The sequence below is a fragment of the Coregonus clupeaformis genome, chromosome 20, assembly GCF_020615455.1.
Source record: "Coregonus clupeaformis isolate EN_2021a chromosome 20, ASM2061545v1, whole genome shotgun sequence".
Classification (NCBI taxonomy): Eukaryota; Metazoa; Chordata; class Actinopteri; order Salmoniformes; family Salmonidae; genus Coregonus; species Coregonus clupeaformis.
Window position 1 is genome coordinate 22,809,635 of NC_059211.1, and position 12,066 is coordinate 22,821,700.

The 12,066-nt window shown below is 52.6% G+C and overlaps 1 protein-coding gene and 1 non-coding gene across 3 annotated transcripts in view; one reads left to right on the forward strand and one right to left on the reverse strand.

The window, feature by feature from the left end:
- LOC121534131 (insulin receptor-like) overlaps positions 1–12,066 on the reverse strand; it is a 206,675-nt gene that overhangs the window by 73,162 nt on the left and 121,447 nt on the right. The window lies entirely within an intron of this gene.
- trnaa-cgc lies at positions 3,671–3,741 on the forward strand. The gene has a single exon. It is a non-coding gene; the product is annotated as a tRNA-Ala (tRNA).

Here is a 12,066-nt window from a genome sequence, read left to right on the forward strand (position 1 = left end):
AAGGCGGCCTGGTACCACATCCACCCCTGGCTTCAAAATTCAAAAAAAATCAGACTGTGTTTTGTTACGCCTGCAGGCATTTTAGCCCTCCCAAAGTCTCAGAGACTGTATTTGATTCAAAATTGGGTTTTAACAACTGGAAGAAGGCAACTTACAAAGACGGGGGGATTTGCAATTCATGCGAAGTCTGAGCGGCACAAACAAGCAACGATTACATGGAGAGACTATCAGAAAGCTGTAAAAAGTAATGAAACACTGGTAAATGCCCTAAACAAGGAACACAACAAACAGGTTAAAGAAAATCGGGACTATATTAAAACAATAGGAGAAGTACTACTACTTACAGCCACACAAAACATTGCACAATGAGGACACGATGAGTCTGCAGTCTGATAATAAAGGGAACTTCATGGCAATCCTAGAAACAATAGCTAAGCATGACACAACTGTGGAAAAAAGGTTGACTTCCATTCATAATGCAAAATACACAAGCAAAGGGATTCAGAATGAGCTTCTGAGTTGTTTGGCAGACATGGTTCGAACAAAAATTATAGAAGAAGTGAAAGACAGTGAAGACTTTGGCATAACGGCAGACGAAACAAAAGATATACAGTGAGGGAAAAAGTATTTGATCCCCTGCTGATTTTGTACGTTTGCCCACTGACAAAGAAATGATCAGTCTTTAATTTTAATGGTAGGTTTATTTGAACAGTTAGAGACAGAATAACAACAAAAAAATCCAGAGAAACGCATGTCAAAAATGTTATGAATTGATTTGCATTTTTAATGAGGGAAATAAGTATTTGACCCCTCTGCAAAACATGACTTAGTACTTGGTGGCAAAACCCTTGTTGGCAATCAGAGGTCAGACGTTTATTGTAGTTGGCCACCAGGTTTGCACACATCTCAGGAGGGATTTTGTCCCACTTCTCTTTGCAGATCTTCTCCAAGTCATTAAGGTTTCGAGGATGACCTTTGGCAACTCGAACCTTCAGCTCCCTCCACAGATTTTCTAAGGGATTTAGGTCTGGAGACTGGCTAGGCCACTCCAGGACCTTAATGTGCTTCTTCTTGAGACACTCCTTTGTTGCCTTGGCCGTGTGTTTTGGGTCATTGTCATGCTGGAATACCCATCCACGACCCATTTTCAATGCCCTGGCTGAGGGAAGGCGGTTCTCACCCAAGATTTGACGGTACATGGCCCCGTCCATCGTCCCTTTGATGCGGTGAAGTTGTCCTGTCCCCTTAGCAGAAAAACACCCCCAAAGGATAATGTTTCCACCTCCATGTTTGACGGTGGGGATGGTGTTCTTGGGGTCATTCCTCCTCCTCCAAACATGGCGAGATGAGTTGATGCCAAAGAGCTCCATTTTGGTCTCATCTGACCACAACACTTTCACCCAGTTCTCCTCTGAATCATTCAGATGTTCATTGTCAAACTTCAGACAGACATGTATATGTGCTTTCTTGAGCAGGGGGACCTTGCAGGCGCTGCAGGATTTCAGTCCTTCACGGCGTAGTGTGTTACCAATTGTTTTCTTGGTGACTATGGTCCCAGCTTCCTTGAGATCATTGACAAGATCCTCCCGTGTAGTTCTGGGCTGATTCCTCACCGTTCTCATGATCATTGCAACTCCACAGGGTGAGATATTGCATGGAGCCCCAGGCCGAGGGAGATTGACAGTTCTTTTGTGTTTCTTCCATTTGCGAATAATCGCACCAACTGTTGTCACCTCCTCACCAAGCTGCTTGGCGATGGTCTTGTAGCCCATTCCAGCCTTGTGTAGGTCTACAATCTTGTCCCTGACATCCTTGGAGAGCTCTTTGGTCTTGGCCATGGTGGAGAGTTTGGAATCTGATTGATTGATTGCTTCTGTGGACAGGTGTCTTTTATACAGGTAACAAACAGAGATTAGGAGCACTCCCTTTAAATGTGTCCTCCTAATCTCAGCTCATTACCTGTATAAAAGACACCTGGGAGCCAGAAATCTTTCTGATTGAGAGGGGGTCAAATACTTATTTCCCTCATTAAAATGAAAATCAATGTATAAAAAATTTTACATGCGTTTTTTTCTGGATTTTTTTGCTGTTATTCTGTCTCTCACTGTTCAAATAAACCTACCATTAAAATTATAGACTGATCATTTCTTTGTCAGTAGGCAAACGTACAAAATCAGCAGGGGATCAAATACTTTTTTCCCTCACTGTACATTTAAAAAAAGGAGCAGATGTCTCTAGTACTCAGGTACTATTTCAGTGGAGCTGTCCATCAGAGCTTCCTCCACTTTGAATCGGCTGATCCACTAGATGCAGCGGGGCTTACTGACTAAATCATACACATATTAGAAAGTCATGGTCTTGAATACAAAAACAACCTAGTAGGCCAAGCATATGATGGTGCTTCAGTTATGAGTGGCAAGCATTCAGGCGTCCAGGCACGCATTAAAGAACAAGCAAAGCCTTTTACATCCACTGCAGTGCACACTGTCTAAACTTAGTTTTAGTGGATACAGTCAAAGCTGTCCCTGAGGTAGGACAGTTCTTCTCCTTACTAGAAAGACTAAGTCTTCACATCTGAGTCATATGTGCATTAAAAATGGCTTAGCGTACAAAGAGAGATGTACCCAGGTGCACCTAGAGAGCTTCAGAGACTAAGTGACACTCGCTGGGCATGTCGATATATGTCTCTACATACTTATTATGGATAGATTGCCTGCCGTTAAGCGAGTCCTGCAAGACATAGTCCAAGAACACAACGGTGACAGATCTGTTGAGGCGCGAGGTCTGCTTGCACAGATAGATTTACAATTCATTGTGTGCCTTGTTCCACTGCATAACGTTTTTAGAGAAGCAACATTTCTATCAGAGATGCTACAGTCTTCATCACTTGACCTGTCAAAGGCTGTTGATTTAGTTGAAGCCTTAGTTCAAACTTTGAATGACTACAGGGACGAGTCGTTTTTTGATGACCTATGGAATGAAAGTGTTGAACATAGCTGAGTGTGATGTGAATGTGATACTGCAATACAGCCCACTGCAAAACGACGAAAAAAGCTAAGCTCTCAATTTAATGGAGACTGTGTACTCAGTGCAGTAGGTCAGAGGTCAGAAATAGATAAAGACAGTTTTCTCATACAACCTTTTTCTACCCTGTCTTAGATCAGATGCTCAATGAGCTCAACAGACGGTTCTCTAGCAGAAACTGTGACATAATGAATGGCGTCCAAACTCTAAACCCCCAAAAGTGATGCATTTCTCAAAGAGAAGTCCCCGTTTCCATTTGCTAGAATGTATGAATCAAATATTGAGGACTTGGGGCATGAACTACATCAGTTCAGAAGAATTTGACAAAGGAAAATCCAGAGTGGCATGCAGAGACCCTCCAGTGTAGTAGAGCTAGCGTTATTCATTCAGCCTTATAAAGAGGTTTTCTTTGATCTCTTTAAACTGTGTATAATATCTGTTTCAATCCCTGTTAGCACCGCTTCTTGTGGACAGAGTTTTTCTGCACTAAAGCTGGTGAAAACGTATTTTAGGTTCCACAATGTCAGATGAGAGATTAAGCAATTTAGATGTATTAAGTATTGAGTCAAGGAGGGCAAAGGCCTTGAATCTAGATGAATTTCCTGATCTTTTTGCAAGAAACCACAAAAAAACGTAGAATACAGTTGATGTAGCTCAGTTGGTAGAGCATGGCGCTCGCAACGCCAGGGTTGTGGGTTCAATTCCCACGGGGGGCCAGTATGAAAACGAAATAAATAAATAAAATAAAATAAAAACATAATGTATGCGCTCACTAACTGGAAGTCGCTCTGGATAAGAACGTCTGCTAAATGACTAAAATGTAAAAATGTAATGTAACTGATGCTGAATATGTAATGCAAATGTAAAAATGTAATGTAAATGCAAATAATAAATAGTTGAATGATTATCAACATGGTCATTTGTCTAGTGATGCCTGCAATGCAGTGAAGAAAACGACATGACAACAATAATGTGTAATGTAACTGGCCCCTCTAACAGTACAACTGGCCCCAGCCTGGCCCCTCCCACTTGGAATGGTCTAGAACCGCCAGTGAGGCAGGCACACAGCAGACAGACCGACCGACCACTGCCTCCCTATAGGCCTCCATTGTTTTACCTGCGATATATTGTGTGTGTGTGTGTGTGTGTGTGTGTGTGTGTGTGTGTGTGTGTGTGTGTGTGTGTGTGTGTGTGTGTGTGTGTGTGTGTGTGGAGTTTTCCATCCTCTACACTGTTGCTAATAGATTAAACCAGTTCACCAAGGTCAGCCTGACCTCCCTGCGCCTCTCTCTCTCTCTCTCTAATAATCCAATCTCTTCTTTACTGAACACTGTGAACTAGGGATGGGGGCTGGAGGGCTGAGGGGAGGTGGAGAGCAGAGAGCGGAGAGAGGAGGGCAGGCTGAGGGGAGGTGGAGAGAGGAGAGAGGAGGGCAGGCTGAGGGGAGGTGGAGAGAGGAGAGAGGAGGGCAGGCTGAGGGGAGGTGGAGAGAGGAGAGAGGAGGGCAGGCTGAGGGGAGGTGGAGAGAGGAGAGAGGAGGGCAGGCTGAGGGGAGGTGGAGAGAGGAGAGAGGAGGGCAGGCTGAGGGGAGGTGGAGAGCGGAGAGAGGAGGGCAGGCTGAGGGGAGGTGGAGAGCGGAGAGAGGAGGGGAGGCTGAGGGGAGGTGGAGAGCGGAGAGAGGAGGGCAGGCTGAGGGGAGGTGGAGAGCGGAGAGAGGAGGGCAGGCTGAGGGGAGGTGGAGAGCGGAGAGAGGAGGGCAGGCTGAGGGGAGGCTGAGGGGAGGTGGAGAGCGGAGAGAGGAGGGCAGGCTGAGGGGAGGTGGAGAGAGGAGAGAGGAGGGCAGGCTGAGGGAGGTGGAGAGAGGAGAGAGGAGGGCAGGCTGAGGGGAGGTGGAGAGCGGAGAGAGGAGGGCAGGCTGAGGGGAGGCTGAGGGGAGGTGGAGAGCGGAGAGAGGAGGGCAGGCTGAGGGGAGGTGGAGAGCAGAGAGAGGAGGGCAGGCTGAGGGGAGGCTGAGGGGAGGTGGAGAGCGGAGAGAGGAGGGCAGGCTGAGGGGAGGTGGAGAGCAGAGAGCGGAGGGCAGGCTGAGGGGAGGCTGAGGGGAGGTGGAGAGCAGAGAGAGGAGGGCAGGCTGAGGGGAGGCTGAGGGGAGGTGGAGAGCGGAGAGAGGAGGGCAGGCTGAGGGGAGGTGGAGAGCAGAGAGCGGAGGGCAGGCTGAGGGGAGGCTGAGGGGAGGTGGGAGAGCAGAGAGAGGAGGGCAGGCTGAGGGGAGGCTGAGGGGAGGTGGAGAGCGGAGAGAGGAGGGCAGGCTGAGGGGAGGTGGAGAGCAGAGAGCGGAGGGCAGGCTGAGGGGAGGTGGAGAGAGGAGAGAGGAGGGCAGGCTGAGGGGAGGTGGAGAGAGGAGAGAGGAGGGCAGGCTGAGGGGAGGTGGAGAGCGGAGAGAGGAGGGCAGGCTGAGGGGAGGTGGAGAGAGGAGGGCAGGCTGAGGGGAGGTGGAGAGCAGAGAGAGGAGGGCAGGCTGAGGGGAGGTGGAGAGAGGAGAGAGGAGGGCAGGCTGAGGGGAGGTGGAGAGAGGAGAGAGGAGGGCAGGCTGAGGGGAGGTGGAGAGCGGAGAGAGGAGGGCAGGCTGAGGGGAGGTGGAGAGCAGAGAGAGGAGGGCAGGCTGAGGGGAGGTGGAGAGAGGAGGGCAGGCTGAGGGGAGGTGGAGAGCAGAGAGCGGAGGGCAGGCTGAGGGGAGGTGGAGAGAGGAGAGAGGAGGGCAGGCTGAGGGGAGGTGGAGAGCGGAGAGAGGAGGGCAGGCTGAGGGGAGGTGGAGAGCAGAGAGAGGAGGGCAGGCTGAGGGGAGGTGGAGAGCGGAGGGCAGGCTGAGGGGAGGTGGAGAGCAGAGAGAGGAGGGCAGGCTGAGGGGAGGTGGAGAGCGGAGAGAGGAGGGCAGGCTGAGGGGAGGTGGAGAGAGGAGGGCAGGCTGAGGGGAGGTGGAGAGCGGAGAGAGGAGGGCAGGCTGAGGGGAGGTGGAGAGCGGAGAGAGGAGGGCAGGCTGAGGGGAGGTGGAGAGCGGAGAGAGGAGGGCAGGCTGAGGGGAGGTGGAGAGAGGAGAGAGGAGGGCAGGCTGAGGGGAGGTGGAGAGCGGAGAGCGGAGGGCAGGCTGAGGGGAGGTGGAGAGAGGAGAGAGGAGGGCAGGCTGAGGGGAGGTGGAGAGCGGAGAGCGGAGGGCAGGCTGAGGAGGTGGAGAGCGAGAGGGAGGGCAGGCTGAGGGAGGTGGAGAGAGGAGGGCAGGCTGAGGGGAGGTGGAGAGAGGAGAGAGGAGGGCAGGCTGAGGGGGAGGTGGAGAGAGGAGAGAGGAGGGCAGGCTGAGGGGAGGTGGAGAGAGGAGAGAGGAGGGCAGGCTGAGGGGAGGTGGAGAGCAGAGAGAGGAGGCAGGCTGAGGGGAGGTGGAGAGAGGAGAGAGGAGGGCAGGCTGAGGGGAGGTGGAGAGAGGAGAGAGGAGGGCAGGCTGAGGGGAGGTGGAGAGAGGAGAGAGGAGGGCAGGCTGAGGGGAGGTGGAGAGCAGAGAGCGGAGGGCAGGCTGAGGGGAGGTGGAGAGCAGAGAGAGGAGGGCAGGCTGAGGGGAGGTGGAGAGAGGAGAGAGGAGGGCAGGCTGAGGGGAGGTGGAGAGAGGAGAGAGGAGGGCAGGCTGAGGGGAGGTGGAGAGCAGAGAGAGGAGGGCAGGCTGAGGGGAGGTGGAGAGCGGAGAGAGGAGGGCAGGCTGAGGGGAGGTGGAGAGAGGAGGGCAGGCTGAGGGAGGTGGAGAGAGGAGGGCAGGCTGAGGGGAGGTGGAGAGAGGAGGGCAGGCTGAGGGGAGGTGGAGAGCAGAGAGAGGAGGGCAGGCTGAGGGGAGGTGGAGAGCAGAGAGAGGAGGGCAGGCTGAGGGGAGGTGGAGAGCGGAGAGAGGAGGGCAGGCTGAGGGGAGGTGGAGAGCAGAGGGCAGGCTGAGGGGAGGTGGAGAGCGGAGAGAGGAGAGAGGAGGGCAGGCTGAGGGGAGGTGGAGAGCAGAGGGCAGGCTGAGGGGAGGTGGAGAGCGGAGAGAGGAGGGCAGGCTGAGGGGAGGCTGAGGGGAGGTGGAGAGAGGAGGGCAGGCTGAGGGGAGGTGGAGAGAGGAGGGCAGGCTGAGGGGAGGTGGAGAGAGGAGAGAGGAGGGCAGGCTGGAGTTGAGTGGGGGTCGTAGATACAATTGAGCAAATTGCAGTTTTTTTTTAATTTAAACAGTGTTTACATAAATCACTGGTCTGTAGCCTAGCAGAGCCATGACCAGCCAGAGCCAGAGGAGGGGAGGGGAAGCCCAGACAGAGCCCTCTCTCCCCCCCCTCAACCCCCCTCCCTAACCTCTTCCCCTCCCTAACCTCTCCCCCTCAATCCCCCTCTCTAACCTCTTCCCCTCCCTAACCTCTCCCCCTCAATCCCCCTCCCTAACCTCTCCCTCCCTAACCTCTTCCCTCCTAACCTCTCCTCAATCCCCTCCCTAACCTCTCCCCCTCAACCCCCTCCCTAACCTCTCCCCTCAACCCCCTCTCTAACCTCTCCCCAACCCCCCCCCTCCCCCACTGTCCCACCCTGACTCTCTTTCATCCCACTGTCCCACCCTCACCCTCTCTCCCCCACTATCTCACCTTCACCCGCTCTCCCCCTCACCCCTCTCCCCCTAACCTCTCCCCCCACCTCCCTAACCCCGTACCCCTCCCTCACTAACCTCTTCCTCTCACCCCCCGACCCTCTTTCACCCCACTGTCCCACCCTCACCCAAATGCCCCACCATCACCCATCCCACTGTCCCGCCCTCACATTCCACTGTCCCAACCCTCTCTCCCCCTACTCTCACCCTCTCATTCCACTGTCCCACCCTCACCCTCTCATTCCACTGTCCCACCCTCACATTCCACTGTTCTAACCCTCACCCTCTCATTCCACTGTTCTAACCCTCACCCTCTCATTCCACTGTTCTAACCCTCACCCTCTCATTCCACTGTTCTAACCCTCAACCCTCTCATTCCACTGTTCTAACCCTCACCCTCTCATTCCACTGTTCTAACCCTCAACCCTCTCATTCCACTGTTCTAACCCTCACCCTCTCATTCCACTGGGCCACATCCAACCATAACAGCACAAGCCCTGGTACGTATTGCATAGAGAACAAAAGGCAAGGCTTTTTAACTTAGTTGATCTGTTGTGTAGTCTGCCAGGAGCAGAATCAGGGAACATGTCCTCCACTCCCTTCTCTTTTTCATGGCCCCACAGGAGGGAGAAATAAAGACACTAAGAAGCCTGCCTGCCTGCCTGCCTGCCTGCCTGCCAGCCTGCCTGCCTGCCTGCCTGCCTGCCTGCCTGCCTGCCTGCCTGCCAGCCATTTGCTAGAGTTGTTTTTGGACGTAAAGAATGGTGCACCGCAAAGGTGTTGATGGCTGTGGGGTAAATTAACTGTAATCAACACTGCTGGCTGTACACAGGGAGGGACAAGAGAGGGAAGGAGAGGGGGAAGGAGTGAGGGAAGGAGAGGGGGAAGGAGAGAGGGAAGGAGAGAGAGAAATGAGAGGGGGAAGGAGAGAGGGGAAAGAGACAAAAGAGGGAAGGGAAGCCCAAGAAAGGATATGGGGAGTTTGAGCAGTAAGAGGTGCTAGAGTGACGAGTACTCAGAGTACTACACCACTGGGGTAACAGTGGAGGACTCAGAGTACTACACCACTGGGGTAACAGTGGAGGACTCAGAGTACTACACCACTGGGGTAACAGTGGAGGACTCAGAGTACTATGAGACTAATGTGGTGTGTTACTGCATTGAATTCACAGAGAGGCTGTAATGTGCAACAAGTGTAAAGACTGCAGGCTGGAGTCAGTGCTGTCTAGTCTCTTGGTTAGCGCCATGCTAGGCTGGAGTCAGTGCTGTCTAGTCTCTTGGTTAGCGCCATGCTAGGCTGGAGTCAGTGCTGTCTAGTCTCTTGGTTAGCGCCATGCTAGGCTGGAGTCAGTGCTGTCTAGTCTCTTGGTTAGCACCATGCTAGGCTGGAGTCAGTGCTGTCTAGTCTCTTGGTTAGCACCATGCTAGGCTGGAGTCAGTGCTGTCTAGTCTCTTGGTTAGCACCATGCTAGGCTGGAGTCAGTGCTGTCTAGTCTCTTGGTTAGCACCATGCTAGGCTGGAGTCAGTGCTGTCTAGTCTCTTGGTTAGCACCATGCTAGGCTGGAGTCAGTGCTGTCTAGTCTCTTGGTTAGCACCATGCTAGGCTGGAGTCAGTGCTGTCTAGTCTCTTGGTTAGCACCATGCTAGGCTGGAGTCAGTGCTGTCTAGTCTCTTGGTTAGCACCATGCTAGGCTGGAGTCAGTGCTGTCTAGTCTCTTGGTTAGCACCATGCTAGGCTGGAGTCAGTGCTGTCTAGTCTCTTGGTTAGCACCATGCTGGGCTGGAGTCAGTGCTGTCTAGTCTCTTGGTTAGCGCCATGCTAGGCTGGAGTCAGTGCTGTCTAGTCTCTTGGTTAGCGCCATGCTAGGCTGGAGTCAGTGCTGTCTAGTCTCTTGGTTAGCACCATGCTAGGCTGGAGTCAGTGCTGTCTAGTCTCTTGGTTAGCACCATGCTAGGCTGGAGTCAGTGCTGTCTATTCTCTTGGCTAGCACCATGCTAGGCTGGAGTCAGTGCTGTCTAGTCTCTTGGTTAGCACCATGCTAGGCTGGAGTCAGTGCTGTCTAGTCTCTTGGTTAGCACCATGCTAGGCTGGAGTCAGTGCTGTCTAGTCTCTTGGTTAGCACCATGCTAGGCTGGAGTCAGTGCTGTCTAGTCTCTTGGTTAGCACCATGCTAGGCTGGAGTCAGTGCTGTCTAGTCTCTTGGTTAGCGCCATGCTAGGCTGGAGTCAGTGCTGTCTAGTCTCTTGGTTAGCGCCATGCTAGGCTGGAGTCAGTGCTGTCTAGTCTCTTGGTTAGCGCCATGCTAGGCTGGAGTCAGTGCTGTCTAGTCTCTTGGTTAGCGCCATGCTAGGCTGGAGTCAGTGCTGTCTAGTCTCTTGGTTAGCGCCATGCTAGGCTGGAGTCAGTGCTGTCTAGTCTCTTGGTTAGCACCATGCTAGGCTGGAGTCAGTGCTGTCTAGTCTCTTGGTTAGCACCATGCTAGGCTGGAGTCAGTGCTGTCTAGTCTCTTGGTTAGCACCATGCTAGGCTGGAGTCAGTGCTGTCTAGTCTCTTGGTTAGCACCATGCTAGGCTGGAGTCAGTGCTGTCTAGTCTCTTGGTTAGCGCCATGCTAAGCTGGAGTCAGTGCTGTCTAGTCTCTTGGTTAGCGCCATGCTAGGCTGGAGTCAGTGCTGTCTAGTCTCTTGGTTAGCACCATGCTAGGCTGGAGTCAGTGCTGTCTAGTCTCTTGGTTAGCACCATGCTAGGCTGGAGTCAGTGCTGTCTAGTCTCTTGGTTAGCACCATGCTAGGCTGGAGTCAGTGCTGTCTAGTCTCTTGGTTAGCACCATGCTAGGCTGGAGTCAGTGCTGTCTAGTCTCTTGGTTAGCACCATGCTAGGCTGGAGTCAGTGCTGTCTAGTCTCTTGGTTAGCACCATGCTAGGCTGGAGTCAGTGCTGTCTAGTCTCTTGGTTAGCACCATGCTAGGCTGGAGTCAGTGCTGTCTAGTCTCTTGGTTAGCACCATGCTAGGCTGGAGTCAGTGCTGTCTAGTCTCTTGGTTAGCACCATGCTAGGCTGGAGTCAGTGCTGTCTAGTCTTTTGGTTAGCACCATGCTAGGCTGGAGTCAGTGCTGTCTAGTCTCTTGGTTAGCACCATGCTGTGTGCAATAAGGCTACAAATCTGTCTCTGGCTCTCTCTGGGCAGGCTCGGCTCCTACAGCGCATACATTATCACCCCTCCTCTCCTATCCTGTCCCCCTCCTCTCCTTCTCCCTGTCCCCCTCCTCTCCTTCTCCCTGTCCCCCTCCTCTCCTCTCTCCTATCCTGTCCCCCTCCTCTCCTTCTCCCTGTCCCCCTCCTCTCCTTCTCCCTGTCCCCCTCCTCTCCTCTCCCCTATCCTGTCCCCCTCCTCTCCTCTCTCATATCCTGTCCCCCTCCTCTCCTTCTCCCTGTCCTCCCCCTCTCGGTTAGGAGAATCTCATTGTCTTCCTGCCCTGTCTGCCCACCAAATATCAAATCATATTTTTATTGGTCACATACACATGTTTAGCAGATGTTATTGGGGGTGTAGCGAAATGCTTGTGTTTCTAGCTCCAACAGTACAGTATATCTAACAATTCGCAAACAATACACACAACCTAAAAGTAATCAATATTAGAAATATTAGGATGAGCAATGTCGGCGTGACAGACTAAATATGTCCCTGTTGTAATGGTAATTCAGCGTGCGGCGCTCTAAAATGTCCCCTTATTAAAAATGTTAGTTCCAATAACTACCGCGCTAAAGAGATTTCCTATCCACACAGACTATTCATTGTGGGGAGGAGGGGAGACGAGGGTGTAGCTGACCGTCTGTTTCATGATGTGTGGAGAGGGATGGTCCCCCAGCTCGGGCACACACATCAGCCATTACGGCTGTGACAAGCTGGCCTCCATGTTAAATATTAACAGCAATTTATTTGTGTTTGAACTACACTGTTTGTAATGACCATGTACCACCTAGTAGGATGTTCTCTTTTTTAAAATGTTTTATATGAGAGTTAAATTTTGTTCTCTTCATTTGTGATTCCATTCAACACTACAATTAATGTTAATAATAAACAGATTATATATTTTTAAGATTAACAGCAGCCATGGCAACCTATATCCCAGCCATAAACAAACATTCAGCCCATCTAGTCACCTGACCAGCCCCAACGCTGACACTGCCCTATGAGAGGGGGCTAGAGGGAGGAGGAGGGGAGGGGGGGGCTGGAGGGAGGAGGAGAGGAGGGGGGGCTGGAGGGAGGAGGAGAGGAAGAGAGGGAGGAGGAGAGGAGGAGGAGGGGGGCTGGAGGGAGGAGGAGAGGAAGAGAGGGAAGAGGAGAGGAGGAGGAGGGGGGCTGGAGGGAGGAGGAGAGGAGGAGGAGGGGGCTG